At 45.6% G+C, this 11,734-nt stretch overlaps 1 protein-coding gene across 3 annotated transcripts in view; it reads right to left on the bottom strand.

The window, feature by feature from the left end:
- The window catches only part of LOC143293810 (calcitonin gene-related peptide type 1 receptor-like), a 317,054-nt gene extending 316,568 nt beyond the window's left edge, over positions 1–486 (bottom strand). For all 3 annotated transcript variants that reach the window (XM_076605076.1, XM_076605075.1, XM_076605079.1), the window contains exon 1: positions 278–486. The gene's annotated coding sequence lies outside the window, so the exon portion shown is untranslated. The remainder of the gene's footprint in view (positions 1–277) is intronic.
- Positions 487–11,734: the final 11,248 nt, after the last annotated feature.

The raw sequence follows: 11,734 nt of genomic DNA, 5'->3' as shown, positions 1-11,734 counted from the left end.
CAGTGTGTGTTTGTATAACAGAGAAAAGTGTTATATCTTGAACATGGGAGGACAAATACATAACAACAACAAAATAAAACAAGAAAGAATCAAGAACAGCTTTCAAACAACAACAAAATAAAACAAGAAAGAATCAAGAACAGCTTTCAAACAACAACAAAATAAAACAAGAAAGAATCAAGAACAGCTTTCAGTCATTTTTTCATTTTTTCATACAGATAAAAAAAAGCCGAACGATGACAAACATTCACACTTTGAATTCAAAAACAATACTCACCCACAAAGTTTCCTCGCCCACATCCACAGAAAAAAAAATCAATGTAACATCAAAAGTCCTTCACTTCAAAAGAAAAGGGAAAAAACAAAAATTCAACCAGGAACAATAGAAAAGAAACCCTGACAGCACCCCCCTAAAAAAAAAAATAAAAAAAAAGTCAAACCATCTGGTTACCGAATCTCACACAAACACACCAGAAGCACTTCCTGTTGTTTCCTCTGTCACACCAAGTCACAATGATGCGGACACTTCAGTCGCCGTCAGTCTGAACGAATGCAGAGAAGAAGGGGCGGTCCACCCGCCCACACACACACACTGACTGAACACAGCCCGGGTGACGTCACAACGCCGGTCAACTCACGGCAGCGCTCAGAGCAGACACAGCAGGGGCGGGGAGGGGAAGGGGAGGAGGGGGCAGGGCTGGGGGGAGGGGGGGGTAGCAGAAAGTTGTCTCGGTTGGTGGACGAGGCGTCAGGCACGTCGGGTGGAGAGAAAGGCTGTAGCGAATCAGTGACTGGGTGTGGAGCGGTGTGTGTGTGTGTGTGTGTGTGTGTGTGTGTGTGTGTGTGTGTGTGTGTGTGTGTGTGCGTGTGTGTGTGTGTGTGTGTGTGTGTGTGTGTGTGTGTGTTTTGTTTGTGTGTGTGTGTGTGTGTGTGTGTCCGTGTGTGTGTATGTGAGTATGTGTGTGTGTGTGTGTATGTGAGTGTGTGTGTGTGTGTGTGTGAAAGGGGGAAGTCACCACGGTCAGTGGCTGGCTGGTTGTGGTTGGACGTGGGCTGGTCAGTTCGTGCCGTGCGCGATTTTTTGGTCTGTCTCTGACCCTGTCTCTGTCTCTGTGCACAAGCATACACACACACACACACACACACACACACACACGTGCGCGCACACACACACACGTGCGCGCACACACAGACACAGACACACACACACACACACACACACACACACACACACACACGTGCGTGCACACACTCACACACACACACATGTTCAGACTGAACGCGCGCACGCACACTCAGTGACCGTGTTGACTTCAGAGTTGAACGCTCGCTCTTCCACACACACACACACACACACACATCACATTCGTCGACCCCCTTTTTTATGCTGAAGATTGTCTCTCAATGTGTCAACGTTAATTAAATCAGGACAGAGAATGTTCTCTCTTCTTCCCTGCCTCAGTTTTGGAAGTGATCACAGTCAAAGGCGAAGGGTTTGGGTTTGGGTTTTGTCTTGTTTCTTCAATCCGCCCTTTTTCTGCTCACAGAAACGTCTGTGAAATTTGAGCTGTTTTCAAAGCGCGTTTGGGGAACAAAGCGCACTGATTTGTGTGTGTGTGTGTGTGTGTGTGTGTGTGTGTGTGTGTTGTTGTTGTTGTTGTTGAGCGTTTCGCTTACTAAGAATGCTTGATCATGTTGATTTATTCGCGCTGGGCGTGAGAGGGTGGGTCGTTAAAGATTGGTTGACTGTTTAGCTCAGGGTTTTGTTCATGGGGCATTACTGTTGTTGTTGTTGCTGTAGTTTTCGATCGGTCGTCTGTTTGTTGTTTTGTTCCTCTGCTACTGATCCTGTCTTCCCTCATGCCCAACGAATGGGGTACAGGACTGTGGGGCGCGGGGGTGGGGGAGTGTGTGTGTGTGCGCGCGCGTGTGTGCGTGTATATGTGGAATATGCACAAGCACAAACACACACACACACATGAATATGAACACTCTGTGTGTGTGTGTGTGTGTGTGTGTGTGTGTGTGTGTGTGAATGTTCCGCGCTTGCACGCGTGCATAATGCATGTTACATTTTCTTGTGGCCATGGCGATGATTGTGGTGTGGTGGTGGTGGTGGTTATCAGCACCACCATCGTCATCAACATCGTCGTTGTCACCATCCTCGTCCTCGTCCTCCTCATCGTCGTCGTCTTCACCATTATCATCATCGTCGTCGTCGCCATTGTCACCATATTCATAGTCACAAGCATCATCGTTGTCGTCGTCATCGTCATCATCATCATCATCACAGTCACCATTGTCGTCATGAGAAGTGACGCAAAGAATGAGAGACGAAGTTTCGCAAAGAAAACTGTTAGACAGCGTACATACTACGTCCAGACTCCCGTTCACAAGTCTGAATGGAACGTTCGTTCCCACGTCCCCATCCCCCACCCCCTTCCCCTTCCCCCACCCCTTCCCACCCGCCACTCCCCACTCAGGACGGCCCTGACAGAGGAGTATCCAAAGACCGATGGAAGCCAGGCACAATGTTCCACACAGCCTCCCGTCACGTATTTTCCCCACGGGCGATTTTCACCGGGGGTAATCCAGACTGGGGATGCCATGCATTTCCACACACGACAAGCCTCCTCCTTTCACCCCAGCAGTGTCCGCTGTCAAAGCGGTACTGTCGAGAGGCTCATGAATTTTTGTCACTGATCCACAAAACGGATTCGTTTCGCCCGCAATTTTTGTCTCGGTCAAAGGAACGGGCCATGCCATTCGATCGCCTGAATGGAATAGGTTAATTGGCCAGTCATGACAAAGAATGTCTGTTGTAAACACACCAATATGATATCATATCCATGGTATCCAGGTAACAGCACAGGTAATGGACACATACAGTAACACATAATGTATTGCGACCTACGTTGTAATGGTGATCCCAAAAGGGATGTACACGTGAAAGCCGTCACACGAAGACTACAAACTCCATCACACCCCATCTCGCTGTCTGCGATCGGCTTCGGATCTACTCTGTTTACGAATATCCAGATTCAAACACTCCACTGTTGGACGCCGTTCTTTCTCTGTCTATGGACCTTGCATTGGAATGAACTTACTCTTTCGCTTCGTCAGGTCTCCGCACTCAGCTCTTTCAAGTCTGGCCTTAAAACCCACCTCTTCACAAGATAGCCTCCCTACCCTGCCTCTTCCTTGTCTTCAGTTTCTTCAGTTTTAGAGTTATGCATGCGTGCGAATGACTGGTGTGAAAGCGCTTAGATTTGTCTATGCACAAGATTCGGCGCTATATAAATACTATCATTATTATTATTATTATAAACTGGCATCAACAGAACGACCCGAACTGTGAAGTGAGCCACCAGTCACGATACTGACCCGCCCTCACAGCTAGCACTACCACTGTCACTGCCACTGTCACAGTCTCTGTCACTGTCATCACTGCCACTGTTTCTGTCTCTGCCACTGTCTTTGTCACTGTTACTGCCATTGTCACTGTCTTTGTCACTGTCACTGCCATTGTCATTGTCACTGTCATTCTCACTGCCACTGTCTCTGCCACTGTCTTTGTCACTGTTACTGCCATTGTCACTGTCTTTGTCACTGTCACTGCCACGTCACTGCCAATGTCTCTGTCACTGCCACCGTCAATGTCACTGCCACTGCCACTGTCTCTGTTTCTGTCATCACCGCCACTGTCTCTGTCACTGTCAGTGTCACACTCTCTGCTCCCGAAGCCTGGTGTGGTCGTGGGGATGCCGCACTGCTGAACGTATCGCCGACATTCTCCATTTCTGGCGGTCATGATATAGGGCCTGAGTTTGAGCAAAGCTCCTCTCCGTCCACTCAGTGATGTCTGCCCACTTCTTTCAGTGTCTGCCTCGTCTCCCCTTTCCCTGCACTGCTTTCTGAATGCTGGTCTTGGAGAGCCTGTCACGTGGTCATACCATCTCAGTTTCCCTGTTTTCACTGTCAGTCTTCATACGTGGTCAGTAAGTCTTCATAGTGGTCAGTAAGTCTTCATACGTGGTCAGAAAGTCAGTAAGTCTTTATACGTGGCCAGTAAGTCTTCATACGTGGTCAGTAAGTCTTCATACGTGGTAAGAAAGGCTTCATACGTGGTAAGAAAGGCTTCATACGTGGCCAGTAAGTCTCCATACGTGGTAAGAAAGGCTTCATACGTGGTCAGTAAGTCTTCATACGTCGCCAGAAAGGCTTTATGCGTCGTCAGAAAGGCTTTATACGTCGTCAGAAAGGCTTTATACGTGGTCAGAAAGGCTTTATACGTGGTCAGAAAGGCTTCATACGTGGTCAGTAAGTCTTCATACGTCGTCAGAAAGGCTTTATACGTCGTCAGAAAGGCTTTATACGTGAAGGCTTTATACGTCGTCCGAAAGGCTTCTTACGTGGTAAGAAAGGCTTTATACGTGGTCAGAAAGGCTTCATACGTGGTCAGTAAGTCTTCATACGTGGTGAGAAAGGCTTCATACGTAGTCAGAAAGTCTTTATGCGTGGTCAGAAAGTCTTCATGCGTGGTCAGAAAGTCAGTAAGGCTTTATACGAGGTGAGAAAGTCTTTATACGTGGCCAGTAAGGCTTCGTACGTGGTCAGTATGTCTTCATACGTGGTGAGAAAGGCTTCATACGTGGTCAGTTAGTCTTCATACGTGCATAGAATGGCTTCATATGTGGTCAGTAAGGTTTCATACGTGGTCAGTAAGACTTCATACGTGGCCAGTAAGTCTATATACGTGGTGAGAAAGGCTTCATACGTGGCCAGTAAGGCTTCATGTGTGGTCAGTAAGTCTTCATACGTGGTCAGTAAGACTTCATACGGACACACGTCCTGTGTGATGGTTTTCCTGACTTCTTCATTAATTTTGTTCTGTGTTTTGTGTGGAAGATGCCAAAGAGTCTCCTGAAGCATCTCATTTCCACTGCTTGGATCCTTCTCTGAAGCTCAGTTCTGTGTTGTAAGAATTCAGGTGCCAGCTTCATTGCTTGGTGCTAACTTTTTGACAGTTACACGTGACTAAATGCCTACGTTGACCGAACTACACACAGTTAGTAACGGGTTACGACCATACTATGCTCTTCCGTCCGAGCAATGCAACTGGCTCCAGGACTCATGCGTACAAGACAATGGACAGAACCATTGCACAGAGGAGCTTCAACTTTGTTCTGAGAGTGATGTTATTGTCTACCTGGGCTGCCACTGGGCGCTCATCATTCGTTTCCTGTGTCATTTGATCAGATTTCAGGCACGCACACACGCACGCACTCAGACAGACATATTACAGGTATGTGTCGTTTAAATCTTTCAACTCTACCTCCACGCCAGCCCACACTGACCTGTCCCCCCCAACACCGCACAGTAAGGAACCTCGCCATAGAAGAGCTGTTTGAAAGATAATACATCATCTGCACTTTATTTGCATGTTTGCAAACAGATTTTTTTTTCTGCTGAACTTTTTAACACCAAAAAATACCAGCTGAATGAAGTGTAACTGAGCAATTTTGCGTTAAGCTCCACTTACGCATATTCTGGTTGTTATTTTGTTGTTGTTGTTGTTGTTTGTTTGTTTGTTTTCTTGTTGTTGTTGTTGCTGCTGCTGCTGCTGCTGCTGCACCCCCACCCCCACCCCTCTTTTGCCACAAACACAAGATATTCGATCATCCCAAGAAAGAGAAATTCATCATCTCTAATAAGAGATTATTCTGTTCTCTCAACATAATAGATCCACACACAATTTTTTTATTTTACAAACTGCATATTTAAACCAATATATATATATATATATATATATATATATATATATATATATATATATATATATAAGAAGAAAACTTTTCACACAGCAAGAAAGTACATCTGCACACGCACACACGCGCGCGCGATCACAGCTGCTGTCTTGACTGTGTTCTTCGCATCGTTCCCACTTCACCACTTCGCATTCCCCCCACCACCACCACCACCACCACCACCACCCACCTCCACCCACAACCACCCCGCTTCTTCAAGTTCCCACACGCCATTCAGGGACAGAAAATTGGATTGTCTCCCTTTCGTCAAATCGGCATGAGAGCCAATGCTCCGACATGTTCAAGGAAAAACGCTGCAGAGTGCACAGTAGAATGGTTGGTTTGTGTTGGAAGGTTTTTAACATGTCCCGCCCGATAAGAACGGGGGATGAAGTCGGTATATTCCTGTCCTGTGTCAGTGTGTCAGTGTGTCAGTTCAACATCGGTCCATGTTCTGGGCCTGTCGTCGCTTGGTCGTCTGTTTGTTGACTGGTGGTGGTTTTGGGTTTTGGTTTGTTAGTTTTTAATTTTTCTTCGTGTGTGAATAGATAGAATAGAATAGAATAGAATAGAATAGAATAGATTTTATTGTCATGAAACCGTAAGGTTTATAAGACACAATTGCAATGGTAAATGAATGAACGAATGAAAAACATACAATTTATCAATCAGTTAATGCGATAAATTGCAGCAGCATTCATACACAAATTTTCCTAATCTTGTTTGTATATATTCATCATCTGTTAGCATCACCTGACTGGGAATATGTCCTGTGTTATTCGAATTTTGAATATCCTTTAAAAATTGTTGCCTTAAGGTTTTATATTTAATACAATGATCAAGAAGATGGATTTCGTCTTCCAGAATGTTACACTTGTTGCACAATCTGTCTTCTTGTGGAATATTTAAATATCTACCTTTCTCAATCTTTAGGTCATGCGCGCTTATTCTGAGTTTCGTTAAAGCTTGTCTGTGTTTTGTATCTGATATATTTAAAAGGTAGGTTTCAGTTTTGTGCTCTGCTACAATCGTATTGTAAAATTTTAGCTTTAATGTTTTTTCTCTTTTCTCTTTCCAGTATTTCATATATTCATTTTCTAATTTTTTTATACACGACGTATTTCAGTCTATGTACGTTGAATGTGAATTGATTTTTCCAAATGTGATCAAGGCCTATAATTTCGAGTATCTTTTTAACAAAAATCAACCATGGGGAAGTTGTATTTTCTTGTTGGTACATGGACTTATATATTTTGTTGATGAGGGAAGTTTCTGGTAATTGAATAATGTGAATCCAATATGTAATAATTTGGTACATTATCTTTAAACTTTAAACTGTGTGTGTGTGTGTGTGTGTGTGTGTGTGTGTGTGTGTGTGTGTGTGTGTGTGTGTGTGTGTGTGTGTGTGTGTGTGTGTGTGTGTGACCTGGAGGTGATGGTGCAGAAAACGAAGGCAAGGACAGAGGTTTTCACGGTCCATGCCAGTGAATGGAATCCTTCCGCCTCTGCGCTATGTTTTGCCGTAGTATCGTATCGTATCGTTTGGTGTCGTGTCGTGTCGTATCGTATCATATCGTGTTGTCTTGTCTTGTGTTGTCTTTTATCGTATCGTATCGTATCGTATCGTATAGTATAGTATCGTATCGTATCGTATCGTATCATATCCTGTTGTCTTGTCTTGTGTTGTCTTTTATTGTAGTTGTATGGTATCGTATCGTATTGCATTGCATGGTATTGTGTTGCATGGTATGGTATTGCATTGTATTCCCTTTTTTGTCACAACACATTTCTCTGTGTGAATTTCAGGCTGCTCTCCCCTGGACAGGGCATCGCCATTCAATTTGTTTCTTTTTTTCTGTCTGCGCCGGGGTGCACTTCATTTACGTTCAAAGTGGAATTTTCTAGAGAAAAAACTTTTGTTGCCGTGGGTTCTTTTACGTGCACTAAGTGCATGGTACACACACACACACACACACACACACACACACACACACACACACACACACTATATATATATATATATATATATATATATATATATATATACTGATATTTTGTGTAGATGTTTAGATAGATAGACACACACACACACACACACACACACACACACACACACACACACACAGAGGAAGAAAGAAAGTCGCGCGCGCACACACACACACACACACACACACACACACACACACACACACACACACACACACACACGTGCGTGCATATGTGTGTGTAAATGTTGTGAGTGTATTTACGAAGCGCAGAGAGTAAGTAAAGAAGAAAGAAAGAAAGAAAGGCGCGCGCGCGTGTGTGTGTGTGTCTTTCTTTCTTCTTTACTTACTCTCTGCTTCGTAAATACACTCACAACATTTACACACACATATGCATATATGTAATAAACGTACAAACGCACTCACATTATATACACGCTTTTCTCGGGTAAGGCTACCGTCGTTAGCTTTTCTTCCAATCCAAAACAATTTCAAGGGCAAATACCACACTCGCTTAATACGGGATAATTATTCAAGTGTTGGGTCAGAAAACGTTATTTCGTTTTACTGGTCTCCAACAGAAAACGGCAACTGACAAGTTGGGGAAGGAAGTTTCCAGAACTGTGATTCCAGAAGAGATCGTCATCGGCAGACCTGTTATCTGTCTAACGCCATGTCTGTAAATAGATTCAACGAACACCAGAGTCTGGCGGCATTGTAACGACCGTGACTGTCCGTGGACGTTTCGTTCTGCTTTGTTTGTTACCTCCCTTCTGGCCAGCTGACGGCCAGTTTAAATTGGCGGTGTGGCCTCGCATACATGTCTGTGCCTCACACGTCCTTTTTTTCCCAGGCATGTAAAGTCATAAGAACATAGACACAGACATAGATACACACACAGAATTATAGCCAAGGCTGGCGAAATTTATTCATGAGCATTTCTCTTCTTGATATGCTCTTGTTTATGTTTCATTGTGTCTTATAAACTTTAAGGTTTTATGACAATAAAAGTATTCTATTCTATTCTATTCTATTCACACACAAACACACACACACACACACACACGCGCGCACACACACACACACACACACACACACACACACACACTGAACCATCATCACCACAAACCACCACTACCCATTTTTCTTTTCTCTCTCTCTCTTTATCTCTTTTACTCTTTTTTTCAGTATGACACAAGCCAGGTGGAGGCCAGCAGCTCAGTGAGGAGCGATAAGTGAGCAGGACTATTTCGGGACGGCCTGTCTGGCAGGAAGAGGAGGTAAGTGCAGCGCCAGGACTGAAAAGCCAGAGCCAGGTGGACTGTGGCCTGGTGGTAAAGCCTCCGCACAGGAAGCAGTTGGAACCTGAGCGGGTGGGATCGAATCCCACACTGACGGGCGCCGAGTGCTTAAAGCCTTGGACCCGGGTTCGAATCTCGGCAACAGCGCCTGGTGGGAAAAGGGTGGAGATTTTTACATTCTCCCGGGTCAACATATGTGCAGACCTGATTGTGCCTGAACCCCCTACGTGTGTATACGCAAGCAGAATATCAAATACGCACGTTAAAGATCCTGTAACCCATGTCAGCGTTCGGTGGGTTATGGAAACAAGCACATACACAGCATGCACACCCTCGAAAGCGGAGTGTGGCTGCCTACATGGCGGGGTGAAAACGGTCGTACACGTAAAAGCCCACTCGTGTACATAGGAGTGAACGTGGGAGTTGCAGCCCACGAAAGAATTTTGTCCCCCTTCACTGGACGCTCGTCATCAGGGTGAGGCGATAATCCGAGGTCCCGTGTCTGGCATGCACTTAGCGGACGTACTGTAAAAGAACACACGGCAACAAGACGGTTGTCCCAGGCAAAAATATGTAGAAAAATCCAGTTTGACAGTAAACCAAATTCACCGGCAGACAGAAAACAGAGGTGGCGCTGCACTATGGCGATGCAGTGTCATCGGGGACAGCATCCCGATCTTCACACAGAGAAATGTATTGTGGCCAGAAGTACTACACCACAGCAGGACAGTGGGGGTGGTGTCCGTGTGTTGTAGACAGGCAGAATGGGCCAGGTAGTGATCCAGCGTTCACAACAGCCGAGTGGTTAAAGAGTTGAACTTTCAATCCGAGGGTCCCGGGTTCGAATCTCGGTAACGGCGCCTGGTGGGTAAAGGGTGGAGATTTTTCCGATCTCCCATGTCAACATATGTACAGACCTGCTAGTGCCTGAACCCCTTTTGTGTGTATACGCAGGCAGAAGATCAAATACGCACGTTAAAGATCCTGTAATCCATGTCAGCGTTCGGTAGGCATGCACACCCCCGAAAACGGAGAATGGCTGCCTACATGTCGGGGTAAATAAACAAAACAGACATGCACGTAAAATGTTACATGTCTGTCTGAGTGTGTACGTGTGTGTGCCTGAAATCTGATTGAATGACACAGGAAACGAATGATGAGCGCTCAATGGCAGCCGTCAGTAGGCTCTACCCAGGTAGGCAGCCTGTTGTGCAAATGACCCCGTGTTTGTAAAGCGCTTAGAGCTTGGTCTCCGACCGAGGATAGACGGTATATAAGTATCCATACCAATCAATCCGTCAATCAGTCATCAGGGCTCCAGGCCCAGTCTGGTCATGATATGGTGTCCCTGGGAACATCAATCAGTCAATCAGTCATCAGGGCTCCAGGCCCAGTCTGGTCATGATATGGTGTCCCTGGGAACATCAATCAGTCATCAGGGCTCCAGGCCCAGTCTGGTCATGATATGGTGTCCCTGGGAACATCAATCAGTCAATCAGTCATCAGGGCTCCAGGCCCAGTCTGGTCATGATATGGTGTCCCTGGGAACATCAATCAGTCAATCAGTCATCAGGGCTCCAGGCCCAGTCTGGTCATGATATGGTGTCCCTGGGAACATCAATCAGTCATCAGGGCTCCAGGCCCAGTCTGGTCATGATATGGTGTCCCTGGGAACATCAATCAGTCATCAGGGCTCCAGGCCCAGTCTGGTCATGATATGGTGTCCCTGGGAACAGGCACTTCACTCCTTTTTTCCTCACCCCACCCAGGTTGGGGGGAGGGGGGGGTTCAAACAGCGGAAGGAGAGGACCGGACCCCGCCTTCCTGTGCTGAGCCCTAGACACAGTGGATATGAATTCATTGCCCTGATGGTTGCTGTAAGAATCTATGGCATCTTTGACCTTCACCTTTTGTTTTTCATTAATTGTAGAATGCGCCAAGTGTCAACATTACAAATTTGACAAAAGGGAGAAGTGGTTGTTCTGTGCGTGTAGGGCAGGGAGAAGGGGGCAGTTTGGCGGAGACGTTGTCCACAGCATCATGATGGAGATACTGTCCACAGCATTATGATGGAGATACTGTCCACAGCATTATGATGGAGACACTGTCCACAGCATTATGATGGAGATACTGTCCACAGCATTATGATGGAGACACTGTCCACAGCATTATGATGGAGATACTGTCCACAGCATCATGATGGAGATATTGTCCACAGCATTATGATGGAGATGTTGTCCACAGCATTATGATGGAGACACTGTCCACAGCATTATGGTGGAGATATTGTCCACAGCATTATGATGGAGACAATGTCCACAGCATTATGATGGAGATATTGTCCACAACATTATGATGGAGCCACTGTCAACAGCTTTATGATGGAGATACTGTCCACAGCATTATGATGGAGATGTTGTCCACAGCATTATGATGGAGATATTGTCCACTGCATTATGATGGAGATGTTGTCCACAGCATTATGATGGAGATGTTGTACACAGCATTATGATGGAGACACTGTCCACAGCATCATGATGGAGATGTTGTCCACAGCATTATGATGGAGATGTTGTCCACAGCATTATGATGGAGACACTGTCCACAGCATTATGGTGGAGATATTGTCCACAGCATTATG

Source organism: Babylonia areolata, chromosome 19 (genome assembly GCF_041734735.1).
Source record: "Babylonia areolata isolate BAREFJ2019XMU chromosome 19, ASM4173473v1, whole genome shotgun sequence".
Taxonomy (NCBI): Eukaryota; Metazoa; Mollusca; class Gastropoda; order Neogastropoda; family Buccinidae; genus Babylonia; species Babylonia areolata.
This window is presented reverse-complemented; position numbering and strand designations above follow the sequence as displayed.